We start from the raw sequence: 12,148 nt of genomic DNA on the forward strand, positions 1-12,148 counted from the left end.
GCGGGGGCCGGGCCCCCCCCCGCCTCTCTCTCGACGCACATGCTCTTGTCGACGCGGTTCCGGCGATCTTCGACCGGTTCGATTCCGTCACGAAACTCACCCTCAACTGCGATCTCGATCAGATAGCATCAGCGACGACGCGCTCAAGGTCATCTCTCGGCGGTGCCCTAATCTCACCAGGTTAAAGCTACGAGCGTGCAAAGAGATCACTTTCATAGGTATGGCTGCTTTTGCTTCGAACTGTAGGAGTCTGAGGAAGTTTTCTTGTGGGTCTTGTCGCGCGCCTATGCCGAAGCGTTGCACGCACACACAACGAACTTGAGATCACGAAAGAAGAAAGCCACACACTTGCACAAACCAAGCCAATTACGACAAATCAAACCAAACACAGAGATATACGTGGTTCGGCAATTACCTACGTCCATGGGGAGAGGATGGGGAGATTTTATTATATGGAGGAGAAATACAACGGGTTACAACTCACAAAATCACTCAAATATAACCCTAACCAAAGCTCTCAACTCCCTCACAATATCTCCCTCTCAAAGTGCTCAAAACAATGCTAATTCTCTCATTTTCTCTCCTTAAGAAACCCTAAAAAATGTGGTCCTATTTATAATAAAACACAATCCCAAACAAAGGAGGATTCACATATAAAGGAGGATTCTAAAAATGAGTCTGCCACACCCTGCACCATGGGTGTGGCAGAGGGTATGGTGCAGAATAGATTCTGCCACATCCTGCACCGTGGGTGTGGCAAAGGGTGTGGTGCAATACAGATTCTACCACACCCATGGCAGACACCACACCAGGGTGTGGTGGAGTCTGTTTTGGATTATTCTTCACGTTTTTCACAATTCCTTCGCCGTTTTCACAATTCTCCACCTCGGCGAAGTGTTCCCAACACTGAACCGACACCAACATGAGCACCAATGTGTCGTCTCTCTAAACTCGGCTGCACCAATGTGGTTGCCTACGTACCCCCTCTCCCAAGGGATCAAGCCACCCGTAGTTCATCCAAATAGCCGTCAACGGCCTCAACAATCACGAATGTGCAACAAGTTTCGACAATGATCAAACTTATTGCTCGGAACCACCTTAGTGAGCATATCCGCCAGATTATCCTTTGTGTGAACTTTCACAATCTTTACATTGCCATCTTCAAGAACATCCCGAACGAAGTGATAACGAACGTCAATGTGCTTCGTCCTCGCATGAAAAACCTGATTCTTCGCCAAATAGATAGCACTCATGCTATCACAATAAATGGTGACGGACCGCTGCGATATACCAAGTTCCTCCAAAAGTCCTCGAAGCCAAATAGCCTCCTTCACAGCCTCCGTAACCGCCATATACTCTGCCTCCGTTGTAGACAAAGCCACCGTAGACTGTAAGGTGTATCTCCAACACACCAGCGCACGGGTCAAAGTAAACACATATCCCGTAGTAGACCGATGCTTATCCAAATACCCGGTATAATCCGAATCAACATATCCAATACACAACTGCCCACCTGTAGTGTCCCGCTCATAAACCAAACCAACATTGAGCGTACCTCGAATGTACCTCAAAATCCATCTCACGGCGTCCCAATGACCCACTCCTGGATCGTGCATGTATCTCGACACCATGCTCACCGCCTGTGATAAATCCGGCCTCGTACATACCATCGCGTACATCAAGCTCCCAACTGTACTCGCATATGGAGTCTTCGTCATCAACTCACGGTCTTCAACTGACTTTGGTGAAAGACCAGCTGAAAGCTTCAAATGGGCTCTCAAAGGTACACCAACTGGCTTCGTATCCATGCTAACATGGAATCAATGTAGAACCTTCTTCAAATAAGCCACCTGTGTCAAATAAATCTTGCCCTTCTTCTTGTCTATACCGATCTCCATCCCTAAAATGCGCTTCGCCTCGCCCAAGTCCTTCATCTCAAACTCATTTGAAAGCTGAACTTTCAACTCATCTATAGCTGACCTGGAACTAAAGGCAACCAACATGTTATCGACATAAAGCAACAAATAAATATATACACCTCCTCTCAACTTGTGAAAATACACGCAATGATCAAACTGGCTCCGAGTGTACAAATGACCAAGCATAAAACCATCGAATCGCCTATACCACTGTCGAGGAGATTGCTTCAAATCGTATAGCGATTTCTTTAACCTGCAAACCAACTTATCTTTCCCTGCAGCTCGGAATCTCAATGGCTGAGTCATATATATTTCTTCATCAAGATCACCATGAAGAAATATCGTCTTCACATCTAACTGATCTAACTCTAATCCATATTGTGCCACCAAAGCTAGCAGAATCCGAATCGAAGAATGCTTCACTACCGGAGAGAAAACCTCATTGTAATCAATACCTTCCTCCTGTGCATAGTCCTTCGTAACCAACCTAGCCTTGAACCTCACTGGAGTGCCCTCAATGCCCTCCTTCTTCGTGTACACCCACTTGCACCCAATCGCCTTCCGCCCCTTTGGAAGCTTAACAAGCTCCCATGTATCGTTCTTATGAAGGGACTCTGCACCCAATCGCCTTCCGCCCCTTTGGAAGCTTAACAAGCTCCCATGTATCGTTCTTATGAAGGGACTCTGTAGGCATCGAAAATTGCCTATAGGTCTCCACGAACAGCTCAGTGCTAAGAAATAACGATGAACGTCACTATCCGGTTCACAAAAGTTTGATTGATGTTGGTGAACACTTGAAGTGAATCGACGAACTACGTAAAGCGACGGAATTTCAGAATAACAGAGACACGAACTGATCGAGAACCTTGTATTGTTCACAAATGGCGAAATACCTTTCGTGTCTCATTTGTTCCACAGATGATATAATCATTGGATCTTATAAAACTCCTCTTCGGCTTTCCAATGCATTTTGAATCGCTCAAATCTGAGTTCGGATGAAGAAGTTACGGTGGAAACGGACGAATATACAAAACAGAACGTCTCAACCTGAGTTGAGACACCCCGAGGTGTCTCGGCACAAACGAGACACCCCAAGGTGTCTCGGCACCCAAGGGTGTCTCCAACCTGATTTCGTCCCGTGCCTATAAATACAAGCCTCAGAGCCTCATTTTTTGGGAGCTGGAAGTTTGGAGAATTGGCAAAGCCCTGCCAGATTGAAGATTGATCGAGTTCTTCAACACAGGAGAGAAAACTTCTTCAGATCTGCACCGCCTATATCCGATCATTAGGATTATCCCGTTATGATAATTCTAAGAAGAGCAATTATCTCGCCGTTGTCGAGATAAGCGCTTTTGCTTCTAGATTCCTTCGCGAATCGACGGAGTTCTGGATCTGATCTGATTGTCAGGTAGTCCACGGATATCGATATCCCCGTCACCGGCTAAAGACCCACGCAAGCAAGAAAACAACGAACGGATCTTGCGTTTTAAAGCCTTGTCAGGCGGATCCAAAGTGTCCGACACGCTTGTCAGGCGGATCCAAAGTGCCCGGCGCGCTTGTCAGACGGATCCAAAGTACCCGACGTGCCTATCAGGCGGAACCAAAGTGTCCGACGTGCTTGTCAGGCGGATCCAAAGTGCCCGACGTGCCTATCAGGTAGATCCAAAGTGCCCGACACGCCTGTCAGGCGGATCCAAAGTGCCCGACGTGCCCATCAGGCGGATACAAAGTGCCCGACGTGCCTGTCAGGCGGATCCAAAGTGACCGACGCGCCTATCAGGCGGATCCCAAAGTACCCGACGCACCTGTCAGGCAGATCCAAAGTGCCTGACGCGCCTATCAGGCAGATCCAAAGTGCCCGCCGCACGTCGGTCAGCTCGCGCGGAGCGTACAAGTCAACAAGATGATCAAACATGCAAAACGGTGAAAAACACAAGTCCCGGAAGAACCGGAAAACACGAAAATCAGCAAAGGCAAAAACACACCGCGCGATACGGATCAAACCGACCCGCGTGAGCGCGAGTCAGATCTGTCATGCGCGCGCTGTTTCGACCCCGGTTCGGTTTTGATGGTTTTTTCTTAGGATTTGTTGGTTCCTGAGCATCCAAACTGATCTGATATCATCCCCTAACATGGTTAATCAGTTATTAACTGAAGATAAGACCGAATCATTCATTCTCATCCAAATAACCACTTTCGAAGCTTATAAATACGAGTTCGCGTGCTCATTTCTCGGGGGGATTAATTATTCAAGACGAGGAGGTGTTGCCGGATTGAGGAGTCAAAGGAGCACGGATTTCAGCAAGGGTTGACAGATCTCGGTGAGTTCTTCGACATAAAGAAGGAGAGTTCGAGAGATCCGAAGCCCGTTTCCCCATTCCTCGAGATTAGGCTTGGTCTTAATCTCGAGAAGAGTCCTGATTTCGCTTGGTCGATCTCAACGCTTCAAATCAAACACTACCTCGGTGAAGGCGAAGCTCTACCGAATTTTCTATCAATCGGATCCAGATCAAAGGCGGTCCACGGATAAACCCCGGCACAGGCAAAGATCCCGCGCAAGCAGAAGACCGATAAATGATCTTTGTATTTGTTTGATAAAGTTGTAAACTTTTTTTATTTTTATTGTGTAAGGAGATCTTATAAAAAGATCAACTTTTTATTTTATTCTAGTTTATTGTAACGACTAAATTTGTAATAGATTCGATAGCAATGAAAACAACAACTTTTGACCCAAACAAACATAGCCATTCTTTATCTTCAGCTAAGAAGTGGCCATTGAGGATGATAGTTAAAATGTTGAATTTTATCTCCTTGAACAGCTGGGCAGCAGGTTTACCCTCCTATCTGAAAATTTTGGAATTCCTTTCACACCAAATGTAATAGATTGTAGAGGTGAGTGCCATTTTCTTAATCTGTTGCTTGAAGACATTACCCCTCAAACGAAAGCAATACCATTCTATGATCTGGCTCCAAAAGCAAGACCTCCACCTGAATTGTAACCGATTCATAACCATACCCCCAAACATCCCTCAAGTAGTGATAATAAAAGAAAAGATGATCCCTGCTCTCAGAACCAGAGCACCAGCAACAAACATTACCACTCACAATTATTCTTTTGATCAATCTATCTTGTGAGAGCAATCGATCTTGGACTGCTAACCAACTGATAAAGGAATGTCTGGGCAGATTTGAAGTTGTCCAAACAACATTACACCATGGCACAGCAGAGGAAGCAGGAATAAAAACTGAATACAGTTTAGATAGCTGAATTTTTGAATCATTGACACAAGTTAGTATTACACGCATCAGATTATCAACACTATCATATATTCTCAGAGCCTTATCTCTGACTTTCAAAATATTTTTCGACACCCACGAATCCCTGCTCTTAGCTTGAATATGCCAGATATCACGATTTTTTAAGTAAGAGCCATGTATCCACTTAATCCAAAGGATTTCCTTGTTGATGTGAATGAACCAAATTGTTCTTAAAGTTGCAGCTAAATTCCATATAGAGGATGAATAGCAACCAAGACCACCATGCTTCCTACTCAAACAAACCTTATCCCAGGAAACTTTAGAGACATTTTATGTGATTGCTCAGTTTTACTCCATAGGAAAAATCTGCACAATTCATCAATTTTCCTTAAGACCTTAACAAGTAGAACATAATTTGATAACCAATATGTTTGTATACCAAGTATTATTCTTTTAATAATCTATAACCTGCTAGCATAAGAGGGCAATCTTTTTTTCAAATTGTCTAGGAACTGGCCAGAAATTCTGCTCAACAGAGTGGAGCACTCAATATGAGTTAGCCTTTTACATATCAATGGAACTCCTGAATATTTGATAAGAAAGACACCCTCGTTAAAATTTAATAACCTGTCAACAAGTCTCTTAGTGCTTTCATCAACTCCACCATAGAATACTTTGCATTTACCTGGATTAGCTTCTAGTCCAGACACAAAGCAAAAATCCTTAAAGTAGCTTGAGAGCAACTGGACTGAATGAGTATCACCCTTGGAAAATAAAAGGAGGTCATCAGCGAACATTAAATGTGTGATTTTAAGATTACTACATCCAGGATGAAATTTAAAAGACCTATCCTTCTTGAGCATATATATCCAGTCTTCTAGAGAGAAACTCCATACCCAAATTAAATAAGTATGGAGAAATTGGATCCCCTTGCCTTAATCCTCATTCTCCTTTGAAATAGCCATGAAGAGTACCATTTAATGATATAGAAAACTTGGGAGTAGAGATACAAACCATAATCCATTTGATGAATGTAGTAGGAAATCCAAGACCTTTTAGCATCTCATTTAGGAAATCCATGTTTATAGTATCAAAGGTTTTTTTGATATCAATGCTCATCATAATTCTAGGAGAAATTTTTTTTCAGTTATAGTTCTTCACAATCTCATTTGCAAGAAGCATATTACTTGAGATGTGTCTTCCTTTTACAAAGGCAGATTGAGCCTCATTAATTAAGCAGCCCATCATAGATTTAATCCTATTAGCAATATTGATTTTAGAAATTATCTTATAGAGGCTATTACATCAAGCAATATGTCTAAAATCAGATGGAGTCTTAGGGCATTTCACTTTAGGAATAATATTTTTATTCACATGTTATTAGAACTAAAATCACTATAATATTTTCTTTTTCTTTTATTGAGTAGATTATATGTACATTTTGCTTGGTTCGTAAGTGCAATAGAAGTGTAACATTAGTTACTTTATTTAGCTGATTAAGGATCAAAAGAAACACATTTCAACTATTGATTAAATGATGGAAAGATAATAAACCAAATCGATTATAGGTGTCAAGGAGCAAGCAAGGAATATATTTGCAATAAATTTGGATTTGAGAATTAAATCCATTGTCAATCAACAGACACATTAACTTTGCCAACCAACATTCTCAGAAATTCATTAAAATTTTCCGGGGGGGCAATAAGTTGGGTGTTGCAAATTAAGGAAGTGCTCCGAAGGCTTTAAATGGGAGGCAATTTAGGAAATTTTACAAAAGAACTACTAATCTATATTCACCAAAAAATCTTATTCAAATTAGAACTAAACATTGAGAAAGAACCGAAAATCTTTTTGCCTTATCTCTTTCCATATTTTCATTTTTTTTATAGGATTATTCTTTGTGTAGACAATAAATATAATGATTTAACATTTGCAAAATTACTAGTAATTTTTTTTTGAATGAAAAATTCTTGATAAAAATTTAACCAAGTAAGCGAATTAATATAATGCAAACAAGGTAAAAATAAAATAGAAAATTACAGAAGAAATGGAAATGGTGAAGGGAAAAAAAAAGAAGAAATTAATATTGAAAAAATGGTATAATGATAATAAAAACGGGTTTTTAAAGATATTAAATTATTGATAGTTTTAATGAGAGCCCTTAGGTAAAAATTGAATTAGGGTCTTTGTACGGACAGATAGATGTGATACCTCATTATACTTATGAGGTAAAATGAATGCTAGATACCTTCTCAAAATAAAGGAAGCTGAAATTTCTGGCTTTGATGGAAAAATAGACTGAATTAAAGCACGTAAAATGTGGGGTTGAAATGGCAAGGCTTCAATTTTTGTTAAACCCTTAATTGAATACCATTTCGAGCAAACCTTGGGTGCTTAAAGAATAGGAGGACATTGCTCTCCACTATAAATAGGTTTTGGATTCATACATGTTATTCGTACCAATGGGTTCTTACAATTTGCTTGGCTTTGTCTGTATATTGCTTCTCTCTCTTTTGCTTAGCGAAATTGTAAGTATCCTATCCCAGAATGGTTTTTGAAACTATATCTGACAATTCCTATAAAAGATTAAGGGTAATAGTACATATGTCACGTTTTATCTTTATAGATTATCTAGGTGCATGTGTATCTTTTTTTTCCTCTTTCATATGCATATGTATATGATATGTGTCATATTTTTTTTATGAACTAACAACTACATTCTCCCATAATAAGTGGATATACTTTTTTGGAGCGTAAATTTGCTGACCAATCACGAAAACGTTTTTAGATAAAATCTACTACTTAATATGCAACTGACACAACTCAATTAAAGAGAACAACATACTACACTATCCTCATTTCTTGGATAAATTCTTCGTATATATGTGAATGGTTTTTCTTTTTCCACAAAAATTAATTTAGTGAAGATGTCTGCACAAACGGTAGACAATGCACATAATTGCTAGTATGCAACTATTTGTCTCATTCAATTGCACCAGATGACACTCATACGACATTCAGTTCAAGCTATAAGCGCATATATAGTTCTTGGGGCATGCGTACAGTGCAGAAAACGTCGAGTTTTAATTAATGAGGGCGTCGTGGTAGTTTTTGTCAAGTTTTAATTAATAACTGCTTGATGAGTGGTAATTAAAACCTTTTTCCTCATGTGAGGTCGAATATGATCTTCAATAGATCAAGACCTACATATTTCATCGAATACAGATGATGAGACATACAAACTCACATCGTTCATTCTCATATTTTCTTATTGTCTATAATTAATTATATAGTTTTGTATTTCAATTCTTTTGCTGCGTTGCATAGCTCATAATACTTTTATTTATGTAATTTGACCTACAGAATGGATCTAGATCTAATTTAGATAGCAAAGAAGCTTTCGCAAATGGAACTCTGGACTTATCAACTGGAGAACAACATACAAGAAATCATAGTGGACCACAAAATATTGAAAGAGTTGCTTGGGATTCACTACACTCGGACTTCTCACCAAAGAAAGATGAGTCACGTCTTATTCATGTAAGTAATTTTCCTCTTTTTTTTATATGGTTTAATTAATCAATGAAAAGGAAAGAAGCTCTTCATTCGTGAAGTCGTTGTGGTAGAGTCTGAGTTTGGTAAACAATTCTCCAAGGTTACGGAGTAAGAGAGAATGTTTTAGAAAACCTATTTCTAGCAACGATTGTTGGATTCAAGGGGAAGACATCCCTCCAAGATTCTCCATGATTTAATTTGACTCTTCTTCTAATCAATACTCATCAATAGTCATCACAGGACATTAGCAGCATTTTCGTGAAGGATGAGAAGTGCAAGTTGTACATTTGAAATAAAAAAACTCAAAACATATAAATACTATATTTTTGTTTATGAATGAAGGTTATTCAGAATCTCTTTAAAGTTTAATTGTTAAATTAAATATTAACTCATGTCATGGCAAAAGCGGTCAAGAAGCAATACCTTAAGTGCATGTTACGCAAATATGCATGATTCAGAAAATGTGTATTTCTATATCAGTATGAATCTCAAAAAGATTATAAATTAAAAGGGAAAAACACAATTCAATGGAGCAAATACGCTGAAACGTAGAAAGACTTGTAATTAAGCAACCAGAAGGGAAGATTAACACCTATATTCTTTCTTTTCTTGTCCATTTTCAACTCCAAATATTGTTTGGCTGTTGACGTAAGTAATCTTATACTCGATATTAGAAGGGGCAGAGGATAAAGGAGGACAAATTTCTTTAAGGTGCATGTCCATTAGATTAGAGGTATTTATTTTTAAACGAGACAATGTGATAAATTTTGAAAGAGTAATTATTTTCATGGAATGTTATGGAGTTTAATAAGAAAGTAGATAGGTCCCATTTAAGTCTATTAAAAAAAATCTTACAAAGAATGGATAGGAGCTAGATCAAATCAGATCAAGTAGATTTTAGTAATGATTTGAAAAGATTAGCAAATTCTCTAAATGCGTAAAACCGAGAAAAACACAATGCCAAAAAATTCAGATCAAGTAGATTTTCATGGAATTTTTTTTGTTTGCTTCGAATAATTGAGATCATTAGTTTGTTGTCCTCATAGAAAGTTATGGCACTATTTCCTTCAAATTAGATTCGTAGATGAATGTACATTGTTGACTATTATTGAATCCTTTCTACATTCAGTATGCAGTGCTCAAAGATGAAGGCCAATTTTATGGCGTTCAAGGAACTATAAACGTTTGGGGTTTGCCTGACGTTGGTGATAAGCAATCAAGCTCCATGCGAATCTTGCTTGCCACTGGACTAGATGGCCCTAAAAGTACCCACAACGTTATAGGCGCCGGGTGGCACGTAAGTAATATTGGGGCTTTTTTTAATCAGAAGTATCGGCTCTTTTTGTTTGTGTTGCAAAAAGTCTACCTAGCTATCCGTTAGCTTGTTTGTTACACGGCTCTTTTATGTGGATTAATCGGTTCAGGATGTGACACGGTCCATGTAACATAAACAACTAAACAAAGTTTTATATATTTTCAAGTATAAAGCTGCGTACGTGTAACCTTTTATGTGGATATTGTCATGTAAACCTTTTATATGTATCGTATTTTCTCCTTTTATATTTAGTGTTAGCATTAACATCTACCGCGTCAAGGATATTTCCGTTAAAATGATTATGAAACTATGAAAGAGTACAAAGTAAGGTCAGTAATCATCAACATCAATCACAATTTTTTTTCTTTTTTTAAAAATGTACGCGAATTTCAGGTATTTCCAGAAATATACGGTGACCATGACACACATCTGATGGTGTATTGGTCGGTAAGTCGTTCAATTTATCTACTAATTGTGTGCAATACATTATCTAGTTTAAATGGTTTCTAACGTGTCTTTTTTGACAGAGAGATGGATTTCAAAGTACTGGATGTTACAATCTTCTGTGCAAAGGATTTGTACCTTATAAACAATCAAAATACCAATTAGGAGGAAAAATTAGACCACTGTCCATTTACGATGGAGATCAATATGATATTACTTTAAGAATATTCAAGGTAAAACCATCTAATCCTTATATATTTCTCAGTCTCTGGACTTTATTAAGTAATAGAACCCCATGTGGGACCTTAAAACTTCTTAATTTACTAATCAAACATACCATAGAACATATAAATAGACTTACTGTTATGATAGGGATACATTTGCACGAACTGAAAACCAAAATGTAGTAGGGGGTTAATGAGTTTCAATACTTTAGATCGACTAGTATATATATATTGAAAATTTTGCATTGGAGGAATGTGCTCTCCCGCTGCACATACACATCGATTGGATGCGTCTTTTGCATTTACACTCTTCAAAAGATCAATGTTTCATCGTGTAAATTCGAGAACCCATTGTAATTTTGAAAACCCTCTTTAAATGAAAAACAAACCTCTTGTGATTATATATGTGCCCATTCTATAGTGAAATTATAATGGTTAATTAGATTGCTATGAAATGTTATAATATATCTTTAGCATGTTCACTTTTATGCATTTGCATTTTATTCGCAAGTATATTGCACACGTACGCCATAAGATTAGTCGTGTCTACGGTGGGTAGCAATTAATCACGGTTTATTGTTGGGAACTCCATACGTGTTTGTATTTATACGCATTTTTATTTTATTTTACATGTGACGTCATGCACCCGTTTATAATTGTTTATTCCCTCAGTAACATATATGCTGATTTGTTATCACATATCTGATGCATGAAGGATAATGCAACTGGTAACTGGGAGTTGCGCGGTGGGAGAGGCGGAGAGATACGGATAGGCCACTGGCCAAAATCTCTTACTAATTTAGTAGACTATGCTTCTTTTGTTGAAGTTGGTGGCTTGGTCTCCTATCATGCCGGCGACTTGACTCCTCCAATGGGGAGTGGTCATCTTCCTGATGAGGGCAAGAAGAGAGCAGCGTATCTTCATAATGTTGTCGTATTTTCAGAGGCTGGAGAAATTGAACTTCCAGACCTAGGAGTGGTCCAAGATAAGCCACGTTGTTATGCAGCTACTCCATCTGAGCTTTCCTATATTGGTGGTCCCGGTGCCTGTAAGGATTAGAGAAGCTCTTCAAGCTGATAGTAATGAGAAGTACGCGATGGTTTATGAATAATTAATTAATACTAGTGTTGAGATGCGGTTGCCCTTTTGATTTGTTGAGATTTATATTTGAATATGTTGGTATGTACGTACGTTGAGTTTCTTGACGCATTTCTTCCATAGTAATATATGAGTCTATAGTTTCTGGGTGAACTCTAGAATACTGTTTCGCTAGCTCTAGTTAATTTAATTTCTTGGTTGGTTCAGTGATGATATGCATTGCGCAGCGGTTGACATGACGAATCGTTCTACCTAGCGTTAACTGCGGGATAGACCTCCTGTATTTCTATTGTTGTGGATAGACCCCCTTTACCATTATCCAACCGGGGTGAAT

This window comes from Asparagus officinalis, chromosome 3 (assembly GCF_001876935.1).
Source record: "Asparagus officinalis chromosome 3, Aspof.V1, whole genome shotgun sequence".
NCBI classification, from domain to species: Eukaryota; Viridiplantae; Streptophyta; class Magnoliopsida; order Asparagales; family Asparagaceae; genus Asparagus; species Asparagus officinalis.